Source organism: Triticum aestivum, chromosome 6B, assembly GCF_018294505.1.
Source record: "Triticum aestivum cultivar Chinese Spring chromosome 6B, IWGSC CS RefSeq v2.1, whole genome shotgun sequence".
Taxonomy (NCBI): domain Eukaryota; kingdom Viridiplantae; phylum Streptophyta; class Magnoliopsida; order Poales; family Poaceae; genus Triticum; species Triticum aestivum.
Window position 1 is genome coordinate 480,848,075 of NC_057810.1, and position 21,323 is coordinate 480,869,397.

A 21,323-nucleotide genomic window follows, 5' to 3' on the forward strand; every position below is an offset into this window, starting at 1 on the left:
GTCAAGCGCCCTGACCCTCGCAAACATAACATTATTGGCACTAAATGGATATATCGATACAAGCAAGATGAGCATGGTCAAGTCGTCAGAAACAAAGCACGTCTTGTGGCTCAAGGATATACTCAAGTTGAAGGAATTGACTTCGATCAAACATTTGCTCCTGTAGCAAGGCTTGAAGCTATTCGCATACTGCTAGCCTATGCTAATCACCACAACATCTTGCTATATAAAATGGATGTGAAGAGTGCTTTCCTCAATGGCAAGATTGAAGAAGTGTACGTTGCTCAACCACCTGGCTTTGAAGATCCAAAACATCCTGATATGGTGTACAAACTAAACAAAGCACTGTATGGCCTCAAACAAGCTCCTCGCGCTTGGTATGATACAATCAAAGCCTTCCTGGAGAGCAAAGGCTTCAAACCAGGATCTCTCGATCCCACACTCTTCACGAAGACATATGATGGTGAATTGTTTGTGTGCCAAATATATGTGGATGACATTATCTTCGGCTGCACCAACCAGAAGTATAGTGATGAGTTTGGATACATGATGCAAGAGCAATATCAGATGTCCATGATGGGTGAGCTGAAGTTCTTCCTTGGTCTTCAAATTCGTCAGCAAAGAAATGGCATCTTCATTTCTCAAGAAAAATATCTCAAAGACTGTCTGAAGAAGTTTGGAATGCAAGATTGCAAAGGTTACACGATGCCAATGCCAGCCAAACATCATCTTTGTCCCGACGACAATGGTAAAGAGTTCGATCAAAAGGTATACCGCTCCATGATTGGTTCTTTACTTTACCTATGTGCATCTAGGCCAGATATTATGCTTAGTGTTTGCATGTGTGCTCGATTCCAAGCGGCACCAAAGGAATCGCATCACTTAGCTGTGAAGCGAATTCTTAGATATTTGGCTTACACCCCAACACTCGGATTATGGTATCCAAAGGGCTAAAAATTTGATCTAGTTGGATTCTCGGATGCTGATTTGCTGGTGACAAGGTGGATCGCAAGTCTACATCAGGAACATGTCACTTTCTGGGACGATCACTTGTCTGTTGGTCTTCAAAGAAGCAAAATTGTGTATCACTCTCAACTGCTGAATCTGAATACATTGCTGCTGGATCTTGTTGTGCTCAGCTTCTGTGGATGAAGCAAACTCTCATGGACTATGGCATCAATCTGAAGCAAGTCCCTCTCTTCTGCGACAACGAAAGCGCCATCAAGATTGCCAACAATCCAGTCCAGCACTCGAAGACAAAGCACATTGAAATTCGTCATCATTTTCTCAGAGATCATGTCATGAAGAAAGATATTGACATCATTCACGTCAACACTGAAGAGCAACTGGCAGATATCTTCACAAAGCCCTTGGATGAGAAAAGGTTTTGCAAGTTACGGTGTGAGCTAAATATCTTGGAATCCTCAAATGTCCTGTAATCAGGCACACATCCTAACACTTTATGCATGTTGATGACTTAGATGTGCAACACACAAAGTAAAGTATATCTTCAATCAATGAAGACTTACATTGTGAGTGTGAATACATTAACATGGAATTTGACTTCGGAGCGCCACGATAATTGTGCGCCGTGTCTGGGTCTAATACTTCCTATACGGTGGGTAACGCCACCACCAAATTTCTTGGTTTGAAGTGTTTCACTCATGGCGTTATTGTTGAATATATTTGCATTTGATTTGTCTTCAACTTTCAACTTATCTTCATGTTTTACTTCACTATGTTGAGTTGATTGCTTTCTCATATATATATATATATATATATACTAGTATTCTGTCCTCTACAGCATTCACTTATATCTATGTCTTCATTTGTGAATCTTTTGAACTAAGTGAATGTGATCGGACCCTAATCCTTCTATGCTTTCTATCTCAAACTCTATCTGTCCAAATCATATGCATTCTATTGAAACTGTCAAATGTCTTCTCTGCATCCTTGTTAGCAGAAGACACAGAGACAAACATCAATTCCTTTTAAATGATTCATCTTTATTGTTGAAATCCGGAGAAGCCGGAACAACCATCCGACAAACTTGGCGGGCGTGGGAACGTGGGACAACTTTGAGTATGTTGCATGCTTGCCACGTGTCCCACGGATGTGAACAGGCAGGGGCACCTGCATAATTGCGCTATGCCACACACCTACTTATAAATACGTGTCCCCCGCAATCAAGAAAACCTTCTTCCACCTCTCCACCTCATTAAAACCCTAGCGCCACTGCTAGCTCTCGACGACGTCGGCGACGAAGTGCTTAGCTGCCGCGACTTCTCCAACGCCGTCCTCACGCCGGCCACGGGCATCGTCCTCTCCGCCGCTGCCGTAGGTGTCCTCCGCTGCCAAGTTAGGGCACGGTGGATTGAACTGCTCGGTCTCCAATTCATCTCATCTAGCAGTTCTTTGTGTGGTAAATATAACTCTATTTTTACCATCTTTTTGATCCGCAATGATTCATCCTATTTACCAAAAGTGTTTTTTTGTCTACACAAAGTTAGATCTATTATGTCTGCATCTCATACTGCCTAGTATATTCACTTAAGCTTCATATCTAGTTAGATTCCTCACTTGTACTTATTCACGGATTCGTACAAATCTGGAACCGACTCTCAACATATAAGTGAATGTCTTCGCAACATGAGGTCAATGTCTTCAAAACTGATTTATCTTCAAAATCTTCTGAGAATGCATATGACCTCTTCCCCTTCCCTCGCATCTCTAATGCTATCACAGGTACATGTCCGTGGGAGAATCCCTTGGTTCTCATAGTCTGCATTCGTTTGCAGAATTCTTACAGCAACACATTAACTCTCCTGAAGCTAGTTCCTGTCTGACCAGCAAGCGAAAGCCTTTGAAGCCTTTGAACATTTTGAAACCATTCAGTTTGAAGTTCATGGCTGCAGAGAAATCAGTAAGGAAGGGTGGCAGACAGCGTCGAGGAGGAACATCAAGAGATTTGCCTGATGACCTCGCAGAAATCTACAAAACAGATCCTGAAGAGGATTATAATCAGCGCAAGACCCGAATCAGAGTCGACGCTATTGGGCTGAACAATGGTTCAAGTACAAGTTCGTAACCCAGGAATATGCTGAGAAGAATGCTATCAAAAGTCCTTGGGGTGATATTCTATATCGAGGCCTTCAACCCAAGAACAGAGCTGAAGATATTGCACAGGGTTTCTATCCTTGTATGGTCCGAGGACCTCAGCCTGCAAATGCCGACCCAACATCACTGCACTGGTGTCGTGACGACAATCTCTTCAAGCGCAACTTCCAGCATGCAAAGGCATCGGCAAAGGAGAACAAGAAGTCATGGGGATTAGACTTCAATCCCGGTCCCTCTGCTCCCCGTGCTGATGGCACACGTGAAGCAGAAGAAAATAGAATCAGCCCCTTTTCAAACCTTGATGGCCTCATCTCTTACATCTTGGTACAAGGTGCCAAAGTGGATCATTCTGATGATGATGCAGATTCTGATGAAGCCCCTGCTCCTCCTCCAAGGCCGCAGAAGCCAAAGTAAACTAAGGCTTCAACATCAGCTGCACCTCCAAAAGCTTCTCGTGTGAAGCCACTAGCCACTGCACCTCCTGAAGACAGTGTGCAGTCTGAAGATCTTTCACGCATCTCCAAGAAGACAGAGAAGAAAAAGAAAATCATCAAGAGTACTGATCAGACATTGACTCCTACTGCTATTCTGCATGAAGAGCACATTGATCTGTCCAACGATGACGATCTTGCAGATGATGGCCTTGAGCAACTGATCAAGAGCAAGGAAGAAGTAGAGATCTTCAATAATTTGCCTCTCTTTGATGTGGCAATCATCCATAACTTCATTGATGAGTGGTTTGACACACCGAATCTCAGCTTTGATGACTTGCAACTTCCCATTGGCCTCAGCGTCTCTTTCAATGGCGCTATTGCTTCTGAGCTAGCTATTGCTCAGCGCATCGTCGAACTGAAGCACAAGGTTGACTATGAAAAGGCTCAGTTCAAGAAGCATGTGGCCACGCTCAACGTGCAAGATGTCAAGAATTTCAAGATCATGCTGCACGAGCTCAAAGAAGCCTTTCACAAGAAGCGTGAAGAAGCTCGAGGCTCTAGAGAGCGCATGAAGAATCTGGCTGACAAGTGTGTGCTTGCCTACAATGAGGCTGAGAAGCGCAAGGCTCTTGGTCGTCCTAGCATCGACCCCAGGATGGCTGCAAAGAAGAAGAGGCTACCAACTGTCGAACCTGCACCTTCAAGGCAAGATGAACCTCGCATAGTCTTCCCAAGCAGCATGACTGGCTCGAAGCCAAAAGTCACGTCAAACGCTTCAGAACAGAAGAAGACAAAGGCTGCAAAGGCTGAAGCCAGAAAAAGGAAAACCTCAGAAGCCTCTGATGCTGCTCCCTCCAAGAAGAAGCGCAGGATCAAGAAAAGTCGGGCTGCTCCCACAGAGCCCCTTGTTGTTGAACCCATCTCAGTGGTTCGTCCTGCATCTGCAACCCAAGAACTACGAATGACTGTTCATGAGCCTGCTTCCACAGAGGCTCCTGAAGCTGAAGTTAATCCAATAGTTGATCCCATCACTGCTGAAGACATTGGTCACCATGACAATGTTGAAGATGATGAAGTTCTTCCTCAAATTGAATACAATGTGGTATCATCGCCTGTTCTCACAAACAGCGAAATCATCAGCATTGGTCATCCTCTGACGCCAATTGCTCAGGATGCATCATGGGCTGATCGCCCGCAACAACAAGACTCCCCCAGTACTCCCCAACAACAACAAGCCACACCATCTGTGCAAGTTGAAGAGGATGAGGACCTGCCTACTCCATCTCCCAAGGCGTCGCCTGTCCTACAAAGGCTTCGCAAAGGACCACGGCCTCAAGTCCCTCTTCCGAGCGTTCCAGAAGGAGAAGTGCACCATCAACCTGTTGCACGTCAAGTGTTTTTAGAAGCCCCTCCTGCTGTGAATGTCTCCGTGTCTGAAGCACCAGCTGCTGAAGACAATCCGGCTGCATCAACCAATGACGAACATCAAGACAATCGTGTCCCTACTCCACCTATTCCTGAAGAAGCTGTTCATGAAGTGAACGTGTCTGTGCCTGACCCTCCAGCTCAACAAGTGGAGGTTGAAAACCTTGAGGCTGCCACCACCAACACCAATGAAGCCAATGACATAGTCATGGCTGAAGCTACTGTGGAGCCTGTCCCCAGCACCGTACCAGAAGTCAATGCTGAAAATGCTCCTGAAGCTTCTGTTATGCAGCACAAAGCCACTATTGCTGCCACTGCTCCTGTTCCGCCACCAAGGCCCTATACAATTGAGCAAGCATACAACCATGGCAAGCTAATCACAGTAAGATGGCCCGTTCTGGTCCCTCCGCCTAATGTCTCTGGTCCTTAGTTTGACTATCACATTGAGCATAGGCCTCAGGTCCATAAGCCAAAGCCAAGACTGCCAAGGTTTCCAGGTACTGCCACATCTGTCGGGTCCTTCAATGCAAATGGCTTCAAAAGCCACAACACATTCTTTGACAGCTCAAAGAACCCCTACACAAAGCCAAGAATATCATCAGATCATTTTTGGAGTCATCAGCAATGAAGCTATTACTCCTGTATTCTGTATGGTCAAGGGCGCATTTTCCCTCATATGCGCCTCGACAGTGAAGCCATTGCAGGCCTACCATGCTTAGAAGAAGCACTAGACTGCTTTTGTGATGCTGGTCTGCTCAGTTTTGTGACAGACAAAGAACATTGGAATGAAGAACTTTTGCTTCAATTCTATGCTACGCTCCACATTCGCGGTTATAACAAAGATACGAAGACATGGATTCTCGAGTGGATGACAGGAAATGTTCATCATGAAGCCAAAGCTCTTGACATCCTTGAGCTTACAGGCCTATCCACTCCAGGAGAGCTTTATGAACCTGGCTGTCAAAACCACCACAATGCATTGGCGAGCATCTTCCACAAGCCTGAACCCAACATGAGCCAGATGTTGAGCATGATGAAGCCATTGCCTCATGAAGCTGAATACCCAAAGGAGTTCTTTGTTGATGACCTTGAGTATCTGTCGCGCACCATATATCACATCATCAGGCGGACTCTATGGCCTATCAAAGGACATTCATCAGCTGCCAAACTCGAAGGAGCCATGAAGACATTGGTCTTTTACATCCTCAATGGCATCAGCTTCAATGCACAAGATTTCTTCATCAGGCAACTGGCTGCATCTGGATCTGACCTTTTTGGCCTGAAATTCTATGCTCCATGGGTCATGCGCCTCATAAAGCAACACTCTGTTGTCAACTATCAGCCCTCTGCTCGCAATCATGTGATCTTCCTACCAGAGGTTGATATGTCAGTTGAAGCCATATACCCTGAACCTGCAAAGAAGCCTCTTTGTCTTCAAAATGCTGAACATCAAAGCTTCACTCAGCCTATGGAAGGAATCCAAGCTGTCACGCGTGTCTATCCGATGGCTGGAAATACTCGTCTGCCTCATCGTGCGCCAACTGAAGCTACTGAGAGCACAATTGCTCAAAGGCCAAAGGAGCGCTCTCGGGTCCTCAATGACCGAGAACTTCTTGTGGCTCTGCATCAGAAACATGATAAGCATCATTTCTGGCTCAAGCGTCAGATGCAAAGTCTCTTGGTGGATGTAAATCGCATTCGCAATCTTGCCACCAAGAATGCATTTGTCACTCATGAAACTTGTCGGCGATCATGGAAGAGTTTGACCCTGCTCAGTGCTGAAGCAGATCTTCAAGACGATGGCTTCACTGAGAGATTCAAGTTTGACTCCACTCCTCCACGGAATGCTGTCCTATGTAGAACTCCATCTCTTGAAGACTCTGACTATTCTTCCTCCGTGGAAACCGTGAATGCCAATGTGATCGATGATGAAGATGATGCTACTTCACCACCCGCTACTTCTGCACGCATCGACACTGCACCAAGTTCATCTGCACCACCAAACAACAACGACAACCCTGCTGCTTCAACTGCTCCTCATGAGGACGAGTAGATGCTCTATGTCTTCAAACCTTTTTGGTCATTACTGACAAAAGGGGGAGAAGCGTATGAGTTTGATAGTCTTCAAGCGGGTTCATATGGGCGGTTGCTTCATATTTTGCCTAGTGTTTACAACTCTTGCTTTTGATACATTTCGTTCTTTGAGTCGTAACACTTAAACTCGATGGTCGTCTACTACTTATTTGCTCTTCATGTGCGATGATAAATTCCGCACTTAGATCATTCCGCACTTAGATCATTCTGCAGACGTCCATTTTTCATAATGCATGTCATTCCTTAAGTTATATCATTTCATGCATGATGAATTATCTTCATAAGTTGAAGAGGATCTCCACAAGTAAAACCTGCCATGTGCATTTGCATTCCAAAAGCAAATCATCTATATGCACATCTTCAGGGGGAGCCCTTGCCACTTATGAAGACAATACCCTATCCTTTACAATTTCACATACTTCTTTCCCGTTGAAAACTTCAACCAGTTTGTCATCAATCACCAAAAAGGGGGAGATTGTAAGTGCATCTAGTGCCACCCCTAGTTGGTTTTGGAGTATTGACAACAAAGTTGGTTGAGGGACTAATGCGTTTGTGAGAATTGCAGGATAACGCAGGTAGTGTCCCTCATTGATTCGGTTTACCTACCGGAGACGACCCCAAAAAATGTATGAAGACATTGAAGACAATGGTGGTATGTGAAGATATTCACATTGAAGACTATGACAAGAGAAGACATTGAGCGAAGACTATGGAGCGCGAAGACTGTGTTGTTTCGTTGTTTCCTTTTCTTCTTCGTTGAGTCATATGAACCACCGTACTGTTAAGTGGGGTCCAAGTGAACAAAGTCAGAGTGACTGAAGTGATGCTCAACCCAAATCCTATGTCTTCGAGCGAAGACAATGAGAGCAAATCTTATCCAGAGCTGGATGAGTCAGCTTTGCTTGTAGCCCAAGTAAAGTTGTCGTGTGTGTTTGAAATCTGACCGTTGGAACACGTGTCAGTTCCTTAGTGACCCAGGGTCATTTCGGACATATCAGGTCGGGTTGCCTTGTGGCTATAAATAGCCCACCCCCTACACCATAAATTGGTGGCTGCTCAGAGTTAGTTTACGGCTTTTGTCATTTTGAGAGCAACCCACCTCGAAGCCTTTGAGAGAGAAATCCTTGCGAGGACAAAGCCCAAACACCCAGAGCCAAAGAGTGTTAGGCATCACTGAAGTCTGTGTGACCTGAAGACTTATTACACTTGAGGACTGTGTATCCTCCAGCCGGTTAGGCGTCGCGTTCTGAGCATCCAAGAGTCATTGTGGATTGCCGGTGAACGAAGTCTGTGAAGGTTTGGAAGTCTACCTTGAAGACTTACCAGAGTGATTGGGCGAGGACTGTGTGTCCTTAGCTCAAGGGGAATAAGGTGAAGACGCGGTCTTCTGAGTTGAATCTCAGCCTCCCTAACCAGATGTACAGTTGTCACAGCAACTGGAACTGGTCCAACAAATCCTGTGTCTTCAACAAGTGACTGGTTCTATCCCTTCCCTCCTTTACTTTGAGTTTGTCTTCATGAAGTCATTGCTTATTTGTCTTATCTATTTGACTTCATCGCTTGACTACTATCGTTGATTGGCTTCGTACTATCTTCCATCCTGATCCTTACTACCTTGCTGCTATTAGTCTTTGTACGTTCACATTATTGCATACTTGACTATGGCTTGCTCGTTGTAGTTTATCTTCCGCTGCATATCAATTAGGTCATTTCTATTGTTTGTCTTCGAAACTTCCACGTTTTGAAGACTTTGATAAAAATCGCCTATTCACCCCCCCTCTAGTCGATAACTAGCACTTTCAACTACCATCACAGAAGAAGACTCAAACCAGTCCAGCTCAGTGGCATGTCAAGTGTTCCCTGAAGACAATCCTTCTGTGACAGTCCCAGTGTCTGAAGCTAATGCTTCTGAAGACATTCTGGCTGCATTAGCTGATGAAAGACAATGATAAGAAGAGCGTGTTGCTACTCCCCCTACCACCCAAGAAGTTGTTCTCGAGGAGAACGTGTCTGTGCCCGACCCTCCACCTACTCAAGTGGAGGTTGAGAATCCTGAGGCGGTCACCAACAACACCACTGAAGCTAATGATGTTGTCATGGCTAAAGACAATGTGGCGCCTGCAATAAACACTGTGCTTGAAGCCAATGATGCACCTGCCACTAATGTGCAGCCTGACGCCATTGCCAATGCCTCTGCTCCTGTCCCGCCTCCAAGGCCTCATACCATTGAGCAAGCATTCTATCAAGGCGAGCTGGTCACAGTGAGATGGCCAATTCTGGTTCCTCCGCCTGCTCCTGGACCTCAATTTGATTATCATGTGGAGCACAGGCCACAGGTTCAGAAGCCAAAGCCCAGATTGCCACAGTTTCCAGGTACTGCATCAACACCAGGCTCGTTCAATGTCAACGGTTTCATTGCACACAACACCTTCTTCGATAACACCAAGAACCCATATTCCAAGCCAAGGATATCATCTGATCGGTTCTAGAGTTATCAGCAGCGCAGCTACTACTCCTATATTCTATACAATCAGGAGTGCATATTTCCTCATATGCGTCTGGATTGTGAAGCCATTGCTGGCCTGCCCTGCTTAGAAGAAGCACTTGACTGTTTCCGAGATGCAGGCCTGCTCCAGTTTGTTACTGATAAGGAGCATTGGAATGAAGAGCTTCTGCTACAATTTTATGCAACTCTCCACGTTCGCGGCTACAACAGGGATCCAACGACATGGGTCCTTGAGTGGATGACAGGCAATGTCCATCATGAAGCCAAAGCCTTTGATCCCATTGAGCTTACCGGCCTGTCCACTCGAGGTGAACTGTATGAACCTGGTTGTCAGCTTCACCGCGATGCATTGGAGAGCATCTTTCAGAAGCCAAATCCCAACATGAGCCAAATGCTAAGTATGATGAAGCCACTGCCCCTAGGATGCCGAATATCCCAAGGAATTCCTTGTTGAAGACCTAAAGTATCTGGCCCACACCATCTATCACATCATTAGGCAAACTCTATGGCCCATCAAAGGGCATTCCTCCTCAGCAAAGCTTGAAGGTGCAATGAAGACATTGGTCTTCTATATTCTCAATGGCAAAAGCTTCAATGCTCAGGATTTCTTCATTCGCCAATTTGCTGCATCTAGCTCTGACATCTTTGGTCTGAAATTCTATGCTCCTTGGATTATACGTTTGATCAAGCTTCACTCTGCCATTGACTATCATCCCTCTGCACGTAACCATCTCATATTTCTACCAGAGGTTGATATGTCCATTGAAGCCATTTACCCAGAGCCTGCCAAGGAAGCACTATATCTTCACAATGCAGATCGTCAGAGCTTTTCCCAGCATGTTGAAGGTGTTCAGGTTGCTTCTCATGTTTATCCTCTGGCAGGCAACACTCGCCGTGCATGCACTGAAGCCACATAAAGTGCTATTGCTCCAAGGCCTCGGAAGCGATCTCGTGTGCTCAATGACCGACAGCTTCTCGTGGCCTTGCATTAGAAACATGACAAGCATCATTACTGGATGAAGCGTCAAATGCAAAGCCTCTTGGTGGATGTCAATCACATTCGCAATCTTGCCACCAAGAATGCCTTTGTCACTCATGAAACCTGTCGGAGGTCCTGGAAGAGTCTGACATTGCTAAGTGCTGAAGCTGATCTTCAAGACGATGGCTCACCAAGAGATTCAAGTTCGACTCCACTCCTCCCAGGAATGCTGTCTTGCGTCGAACCCTGTCCCTTGGAGATTCAGAGTACTCCTCCTCTGCAGCAACTGTAAATGCCAGAGTCCTGGATGGCGCAGATGATGCTACCTCACCACCTCCAACCTCAGCGCGTATCGACACTGCACCAAGCTCTTCTACACCACCAAACCTCAACAACGACCCTACTGCTTCACCTACTCCTCATGGGAACGAGTAGTGACTATGTCTTCAAACCTTTTTGGTTCTTACTGACAAAAGGGGGAGAAGCATATGTTGATAGTCTTCAAGCGGGTCATATGGGTGGTTGATATACTTTTTCCTAGTGCTTACAACGCTTGCTTTTGATACATTTGGTTCTTTGAGTTGTAACACTTGAACTTGATGGTCGTCTGCTACTTTTTCTGCTATTATGTGTGATGCGACGATAAATTCCGCATGTGCGATGATAAATCCCGCATGAAGTCATTGGTAGACATCCATTTTTCATTATGCATGTCATTATTCCTGTATATCTATTCATGCATGGTGTATTGTCTTCATATGGTGAAGAGGATCTCCACAAGTACAACCTGCCATGTGCATTTGCATTCCAACGCAAAACATTTATATGCACATCTTCAGGGGGAGCATTTTTTCCATCTATGAAGACAATATCTTAATCCTTTACAACTTCACATACTTTTATCCCCGTTGAAAACTTCAACCAGTTTGTCATCAATCACCAAAAAAGGGAGATTGTAAGTGCATCTAGTGCCACCCCTAGTTGGTTTTGGAGTATTGATGACAAACCTGGTTGAGGGACTAATGTGTTTGTGAGAATTGCAGGATAACACAGGTAGTAGTCCCTCATTGATTCGGTTTACCTACCGGAGATAACCCCTAAAAATGTGTGAAGACATTGAACACAATGGTGGTCTGTGAAGCCATTCACGTTGAAGACTATGACACGAGAAGACATTGAGTGAAGACTATGGAGCGCAAAGACTTAGTTATTTTGTTGTTTCCTTTTCTTCTTTATTGAGTCATAGGAACCACCGCACTGTTAAGTGGGGTCCAAGTGAACAAAGTCAGAGTGACTGAAGTGATGCTCAACCAAATCCTATGTCTTCGAGCGAAGACAATGAGAGCAAATCTTATCCAGAGTCGGATGAGTCAGCTTGACTTGTAGCCCAAGTCAAGCTGTCGCGTGTGTTTGAAATCTGACTGTTGCGACACGTGTCAGTTCCTTAGTGACCCAAGGTCATTTTGGACAAATCAGGTCGGGTTGCCCAGTGGCTATAAATAGCCCACCCCCTACACCATAAATTGGGGGCTGCTCAGAGTTAGTACACGGCTTTTGTCATTTGAGAGCAACCCACCGCCGAAGCTTTCGAGAGAGAATCCTTGCGAGGACAAAGCCCAAACCACCCAGAGCCCAAAGAGTGTTTGGAATCACTGAAGTCTTTCTGTCCGCGTGATCTAAAGACTTCTTACACTTGAGGACTGTGAATCCTCCAGCCGGTTAGGCGTCGCGTTCTGAGCATCCAAGAGTCATTGTGGATTGCCGGTGAATGAAGTCTATGAAGGTTCAGAAGTCTACCTTGAAGACTTACCAGAGTGATTGGGCGGGGACTAAGTGTCCTTAGCTCAAGGGTAATAAGGTGAAGACGAGGTCTTCTGAGTTGAATCTCAGCCTCCCTAACCAGACGTACAGTTGTCACAACAACTGGAACTGGTCGAACAAATCCCTGTCCTTCTGAAGCCACTGGTTCTATCTCTTACTTCTCTTTACATATAGTTTGTCTTCGTGATGTCATTGCCTGCTTGCATTATCTGTTTGACTTCACTATGTGACTACCTGTTCTGATTGGCTTCATACTATTTTCCATCCTGATCTTTACTACCTAGCTGCTATTAGTCTTTGTGCTTTCACTTCATTGAATACTTGACTATGGCTTGTCTAGCGTAGTCTATCTTCCACTGCATATGAATAGTGTCGGTTCGGTTATTTGTCTTCGAAACTCCCATGTTTTGAAGACTTCCATAAAAAATCGCCTATTCACCCCCCCTCTAGTCGATAACTAGCCCTTTCAAGGGCATTTTGAGGAAGCCCATCGTAGGAATATACAAGCCAAGTTTTATAATGAAAAATTCCCACTAGTATATGAAAGTGATAACATATGAGAGTCTCTATATGAAGAACATGGTTCTACTTTGAAGCACAAGTGTGGAAAAGGATAGTAACATTGCCCCTTTTCTATTTTCTTTTTTCTTTTTTTCTTTTAGGACTTTCTTCTTTTTTTTTCTTTTTTTTCTTTGGCCTTTTTTTTCTTTTTGGCCTTTCCTTTTTTTAATTTGGGACAATGCTCCAATATGATGATCATCACACTTCTATTTATTTACAACTCATGAATTACAACCCAAAACTAGAACAAGATATGACTCTATATGAATGCCTCCGGCGGTGTACCAGGATGGGCAATGAATCAAGAGTGACATGTATGAAAAATTATGCATGGTGGCTTTGCCACAAGTATGATGTCAACTACATGATCATGCAAGGCAATATGACAATGATGATGCGTGTCATGATGATGAACGGAACGGTGGAAAGTTGCATGGCAATATATCTCGGCATGGCTATGGAAATGTCATAATAGGTAGGTATGGTGGCTGTTTTGAGGAAGATATAAGGAGGCTTAGGTGTGATAGAGCGTATCATATCATGGGGTTTGGATGCACCGGCGAAGTTTGCACCAACTCTCAAAGTGAGAAAGGGCAATGCATAGTACCGAAGAGGCTAGCAATGATGGAAAGGTAAAAGTGCGTATAATCCATGGACTCAACATTAGTCATAAAGAACTCATATACTTATTGCAAAAGTTTTATTAGCCCTCGAAGCAAAGTACTACTACACATGCTTCTAGGGGGGAGGTTGGTAGGAGTTAACCATCGCGCGCCCCCGACCTCCACTCAAGGGAAGGCAATCAAAAGAGCACCCTATGCAATAAATTTGTTACACAACTTTTACCATGCGTGCATGCTACGGGACTTGCCAACTTCAACACAAGCATTCTTTAAATTCATAATCACCCAACTAGCATGACTCTAATATAACTACCTCCATATCTCAAAACAATTATCAAGTATCAAATTGATCATAGCATCCAATTCACTTCCTATGATAGTTTTTATTATACCCAACTTGGATGCCCATCATTCTAGGACCAATTTTATAACCATAGCAAATACCATTCTGATCTAAGAGACTCTCAAAATAATATAAGTGAAGCATGAGAGATTAATAATTTCTACAAAATCAAGCCACCTTCGTGCTCTAAAAGATTTAAGTGAAGTACTAGAGCAAAACTATCTAGCTCAAAAGATATAAGTGAAGCACATAGAGTATTCTAATAAATTCCAATCAAGTAGGTTTCTACCAAAAGGTGTGTACGGCAAGGATGATTGTGGTGATCTAAAAAGCAAATACTAATATCATACAAGACGCTCCAAGCAAAACACATATCATGTGGCGAATAAAAATATAGCTCAAAGTAAAGTTACCGATAGACGAAGACGAAAGAGGGGATGCCTTCCAGGGCATCCCAAGCTTATGCTTTTGGTTATCCTTGAATATCTTGGGGTGCCATGGGCATCCCCAAGCTTAGGCTCTTGCCACTCCTTATTCCATAGTCCATCAAATATTTACCCAAAACTTGAAAACTTCTCAACACAAAACTCAACAGGAAATCTCATAAGCTCCGTTAGTGCAAGTGATAGAGGCGGGGGTGTCCCGATCTTTCGATGAGATTATAACGATCGATGGTGGAGACGACTTTGACAATCCGACTACAAACATGCACGACGTTGCGCCTTAGCAATCGCTAAACCAACTTCGAGAGGTTATTGGCCACGCCGAAGCACGATCAACCTGACCACGAAGATCTATTCCTGCAAGCAACCGAAGAACAAGCAAGAATACGATAAAAGCAATCTGAATATTGCGAGTATATATGAAGTATTGATAAAGATGGGGATCCGTAAGCGGTCTTGGTCTGGTCGTTGGACATAAACGAAGTACACAAAGTTGCAATGGCTAACTTTTAACTAAACAAATCCCAAGGAAAAAGCTACTAGATGGATCTACTTATATAGGAGCAAGGGGTGGCGGCCAAGGAGGTGGGAGGACGTCCCAAGGCAGCTTAAAAGTAACCCTAGGTCGTACAAGGCTCATGGGCCCAATTGGAGGTGATGCAACACCTTTGAACTTGTTGTTTGATTCGGATTCTGCTGCAGCGTCAGATTGTTTCGTCGATATCTTAATGCTCCGGACGAATTTGAAGGTGAATCCAATTGGGTTGAAAAGAGCACAAAATCTAGTTTCCAACAAAAAAAGAATCACCCAATTCGGAGTTCGTATGAAAAAGTTGTTGGCGTTTTGAGTCAGGTATGTCTGTGCAGTCCGAATCTGAATCCAGAACTTGAGAAACTTGGACTCTATCTCCTCTTGGCCCAAAAGTGACGTGAGAGGACTTTTTGAACAGAACCCAAACTTCTCCTTTTGCCTTATCTTCATATGTGGATTGTACAAATGTCCCATACACCTGCTATTAGACAAAACACAAAAGTCTGTGAAGTATTTTTGTTCTGGATAACATAAATACATTATTGTATAGTTTGCACTAGAAATCACCTGACAAATATGCATGCATCCAATATTTTTGATCATATCCGAGGTAGTCATGTCCTCATCAGCAAGAAATAAAAACCACCCCATAACGTATTGTAATGAACTCATTCTTTATTTATATTGGTGTTAAACCTACTGTATTCCAACTTCTCTATGGTTAGCCATAGAAGCATCAAAATAAGCAAACAACACACGAAAAACAGAATCTGTCAAAAACAGAACAGCCTGTAGCAATCTGTAACTCTCGAATACTTCTGAAACTCTAAAAATCCTACCAAAATAGGAAGTCCTGGGAAATTTTTCTATTGATCTACATCAAAAAGAATCAATGCAAAAGCACGTTTCTGTGAATTACTAAAATTATTTTCGTGCGTGCAAAATTTCTGTTTTTCAGCAGAATCAAATTAACTATAACCATAGGTTATCCTACAGGTTCTACTTGGCACAAACACTAATAAAAACATAAAAACACATCCAAACAGAAGGTAGATGCTAAATTTATTACTAAACATAAGCAAAAACAAAAAACATAAATAAAATTGGGTTGCCTCCCAACTAGCGCTATCGTTTAACGCCCCTAGCTAGGCATAAAAGCGAGGATAGATCTAAGTAGTGTCATCTTTGGCACTCAATTCATAAGTAGCTCGCATGATAGATTCATAAGGTAATTTGACTTTCTTTCTTGGAAAGTGTTCCATGCCTTTCCTTAATGGAAATTGGAATCTAATATTCCCTTCCTTCATAGTTCTAAGCTAAGGTCTACCAAGAATAATAGGACAAGAAAGATTGCAATCTATGTCAAGAACGATAAAATCTAGGGGCACATAGTTCCTATTTGCAACAATAAGAACATCATTGATCCTTCCCATAGGATTTTTAATGGTGGAATCCGCAAGGTGCAAATTTAAAAAGTAATCATCAAGATCATGGAAACCTAGAATATCACATAAAGTTTTCGGAATTGTGGAAACACTAGCACCTACATCACACAAAGCATAACACTCATGATCTTTAATTTTAATCTTTATAGTAGGTTCCCACTCATCATAAAGTTTTCTAGGTATAGAAACTTCCACATTAAGTTTTTCATCATAAGATTGCATCAAGGCATCAACAATATGTTTGGTAAAGGCTTTATTTTGACTATAAGCATGAGGAGAATTCAAAACAGATTGCAACAAGGAAATACAATCTTCTAAAGAACAATTATCATAATTAAATTCCTTGAAATCCAATATAGTGGGTTCAATGCTATTTAAAGTCTTGACCTCTCCAATCCCACTTTTACCAAATTTAGCATCAAGATCGAACTCTGAATCATTGGGACGCCTTTTAACTAAAGTTGACCCATCTCCAGTCCCATCATTATTAAGATTCATATTGAAAACAAAGATTTAATAGGGGACACATCAATAACTTTTAGATCTTCATCATTATTTTTCCCTAACTCTTCTGGTTTGGCAGCCATCTTATTGAACAAGGTGGACTGCTTATCAGAAATTTGGGCTATTGATTTTTCAAGACGAGTAATTTGAGAGTTCAAACCATAAAATTCCTTAGACATATCATCAAGCTCTTTGTTCATATACCCCATAAAGCTTTTTTGTTCTTTAAGCTCTTTTCTAAATAAACTATTATGCTCAAATTGTAAAGTCATGAAACTTCTAACGTTTAATTCAATCTCATCCAACCTTCTAAAATGAAGGTAGGTGTTCTTAGGCAAAGCCATAAGGGAAAACAGGCACACAGGCAAACAAAAAGGCAAGCGAAAGAGAGAGGAGATTAGGAAAGAGAGGGCGAATAAAACGGCAAGGGTGAAGTGGGGGGAGAGGAAAACGAGAGGAAAATGGCAAATAATGTAAGTGCGAGGGAGATGAGTTTGTGATGGGTACTTGGTATGTCTTGACTTGAGCGAAGACCTCCCCGACAACGGCGCCAGAAATCCTTCTTGCTATGTCTTGAGCTTGCGTTGGTTTTCCTTGAAGAGGAAAAGGTGATGCGGCAATAGTAGCATAAGTATTTCCCTCAGTTTTTGAGAACCAAGGTATCAATCCAGTAGGAGGCTCCTCAAAAGTCCCACGCACCTACACAAACAAACAAGAACTCGCAACCAACACAATAAAGGGGTTGTCAATCCCTTCACGGCCACTTGCGAAAGTGAGATCTGATAGAGATAATATGATAAGATAAATATATTTTTGGTATTTTATGATTTAGATTGGAAAAGTAAAGATGCAAATAAAAGTAGATTGAAAGCTTATATGATAAAAGATAGACCCGGGGGCCATAGGTTTCACTAGTGGCTTCTCTCAAGATAGCATAAGTATTACGGTGAGTGAACAAATTACTGTCGAGCAATTGGTAGAAAAGAGAATAGTTATGAGATTATCTAGGCATCACGTCCGTGACAAGTAGACCGACTCCTACCTGCATCTACTACTATTACTCCACACATCGACCGCTATCCAGCATGCATCTAGAGTATTAAGTTCATAAAGAACAAAGTAACGCATTAAGAAAGATGACATGATGTAGAGGGATAAACTCATGCAATATGATATAAACCCCATCTTTTTTATCCTCGATGGCAACAATACAATACGTGCCTTGCTGCCCCTGCTGTCATTGGGAAAGGACACCGCAAGATTGAACCCAAAGCTAAGCACTTCTCCCATTGCAAGAAAGATCAATCTAGTAGGCCAAACCAAACTGATAATTCAAAGAGACTTGCAAAGATAACTTAATCACACCTAAAATAATTCAGAGGAGATTCAAATATTTGTCATAGATAAACTTGATCATAAACCCACAATTCATCGGATCTCGACAAACACACCGCAAAAAGAGTTACATCGAATAGATCTCCAAGAAGATCGAGGAGAACTTTGTATTGAGATTCAAAGAGAGAGAAGAAGCCATCTAGCTAATAACTATGGACCCGAAAGTCTGTGGTAAACTACTCACAACTCATCGGAGAGGCCTTGGAGATGATTTAGAGGCCCTCCATGGTTGATTCCCCCTCCGGCGGAGCGCCGGCGAAGGCTCCAAGATGGGATCTCATGGATACAGAAGGTTACGGCGGTGGAAATAGTTTTTCGTGGTCACTTCTGATGTTTTCAGGGTACGTGGGTATATGTAGGAGGAAGAAGTAGGTCGGTGGACGCTCGAGGGGCCCACGAGGGTGGGGGGTGCGCCGGGCACCCTCATGGCCGCCTTGCTTGTTTCTTGACTTCCACTCCAAGTCCTTTGGATCACGTTTGTTCCAAAAAGATCACTCCCGAAGGTTTCATTCCGTTTGGACTCCGTTTGATATTCCTTTTCTTCAAAACACTGAAATAGGCAAAAAAACAACAATTCGGGCTCGGCCTCCGGTTAGCAGGTTAGTCCCAAAAATGATATAAAAGTGTAAAGTAAAGCCCATAAACATCCAAAACGGGTAATACAATAGCATGGAACAATAAAAAATTATAGATGCATTGGAGACGTATCACCGCTCCGGCTGCTCCGGCGCGTCGTAGTACTCCGCCTCCTTCTTCTTCGCCTCGTAAGCAACGAAAGAAGGCAACTGTAGCCACTCTGGCTGCTACGACATCTAGCAGTACAACCAAAGGCGGGAGGCAATATAGATTCAGTCCTTCTCTCAAGCCTCTAGAGAAGTTACCATACGAGATGAGCGAGGAGGAAAACAAGAAGATCTGTTAAACCAAAGTGAAGGACTTCTTTGAAACACAAAGAGCTAAGAAACATCCACCCCCGAAGGAGAAGATAGATCCGGTGAAAGCCAAGCGCACTTTGGATGCCCTGAAGCGAGCACCACTGCCTCCGCCGCAAACCAACTATGACCGCATTATTGAAAGGACATATAAGGAAGAAGAGCGGTCGGGAAGTACTTGCAGTGATCGAAGGTTAGCAGAACGAAGAAGTGGGGAAAAAATTCGCCAGCTCGACGAACAAGCGAAGCAATTGTGCCCCCCGCTCAAGGTGTCTAGCGATATCGTCGCTAATCATCCAGGGATGGTGCCCGGTACCAATCCCGGAGACTACATGCCCGATGATGCACTTTTTGATACAATGGAGGTGGACGGATTCAAATACCGGCACGGGAAGCCTGTCATCAAATCTGGTCATCCTTCTCTAACAACGATGATGTGAAGATTCCATGATTGGTACATGGACATCTACAACAAGTCTGGGAAGGATACTTTGACGCTGAGAGTTAAAGAGGAGCACAACCTCGTTGGAACTGATTTGTTCTCTGTTCCATATGAGGAGTTCTTCCAGTTTTTCAATCAAAAGGCCCTCGACAAAGTAATCATCACTTGCTATGATCTGTAAGTACTACTTCTGTAATTAACTCTCTATATATAGCTCAGCTCTTTCATTGCATGTATATATATATACCTATCCTCACTATATTATGCAGATTGAAGATCGTTGAATGCAAGAAAAGACAAATCGGTGATATTGGGTTTATTAACACAAATCTCATAGATGAATGGAATGTTAAACATGATGCCAAACAAACCGAGGCCAACTTGCTACAATCGTTATATCGAAATCAAAACAAAGATACAATACTCTTTTCTTACGAATTCAAGTGAGTGTTACTGTCTTGTGCATATTCGGTTTCTCTTATTACTCGAGGTTATAGTAATGTAATTGATGAGTTATGCATGCGTGCGCAACTTCCACTTTATTCTGCTAGAGATTAAGCTTGAGCAGGGACTAGTAACTGTCATAGACTCGAAACGAAAAGATCCCGTGGAGTATGCGACCATGACTAAAATGCTTGAGAAGTAAGTTCAATCGATCATTATCGCACCATATCGGCAACTTTATTCATTTCCTGATATCAAGTAATTGTTTTCTTTGTCTGGCAACGTTTGGAAAAAGTTCATCGCAGAAGCTCCGGGACTGCCAGCGGAGCTGCGATTTAAACACCCGAAAGTTAGTACTAGTAGCTAGTTCCGCGCATCTCCCATTGATTCTAACTAGTTTCATCAATACCATTTAGCATGCTTGCTTATCAGTTTGATTGACCTCTATTTTTTGTAAAGTGGTTGTGGCAGGAACCCGGGAATAATTACTGTGGATACTACATTTGTGAGTTCATCCGCCACACGACCTGTGAGCGGGGCTACTCTAGAAAACAATATGAAGTGCGTAAGCAATAATATTCATAATTTTATTTTATTACCATCATTTGTGTTGAGTTTCATTCATATATATCTATTGACCCCCTTCTTCAAATTAGATGTTTCAGATGCGAGATGAACTCCTACCACAAGATCGCGTACGAGCAATTCAAGGGGAATTGGCGGGATTCTTTTTTGACCACGTCATCGATAAAGACGGAGAATACCATGTGGAACTTGAGTTCAGATGTTGGGATTGTAAGAGATCTTATATTGTATATATATAGCCAGTAGCGTCGGATAGATATACGAAAACTTGTTGTTCGACCAATCTCTCAGAGAAGGAGAGGTCGATCACTTCTCTCTGTATATGTTCATGACGATCTTCTGAACTTAATGGTTTACTTCATTTTCTTACTAAGTAGCTAGCGTGTCGAGTCCTCTCTATACGTATAGTATGTAGCGTCGACCAAGCACGGAGATAAGAGAGGACACTTCTCTCTATTAGGTAGCTAACACAATATATGAAACCCCTAAAATAACCCTACAAACCCCCCAAAACCCCCAACCCCCACCCCCTTTCAAAAAAAAACACAAAAACCCCAACCCCTGAACTGCTGACGCGTGGATGCCTTTTGGTCCCGGTTGGTGCTACCAATCGGGACAATAGGCCCTCCTGCCTGGGCAAGCCGCAGCGGCCACATGGAGCCCCATCTGTCCCGGTTCGTAGGCGAATCGGGACTAAA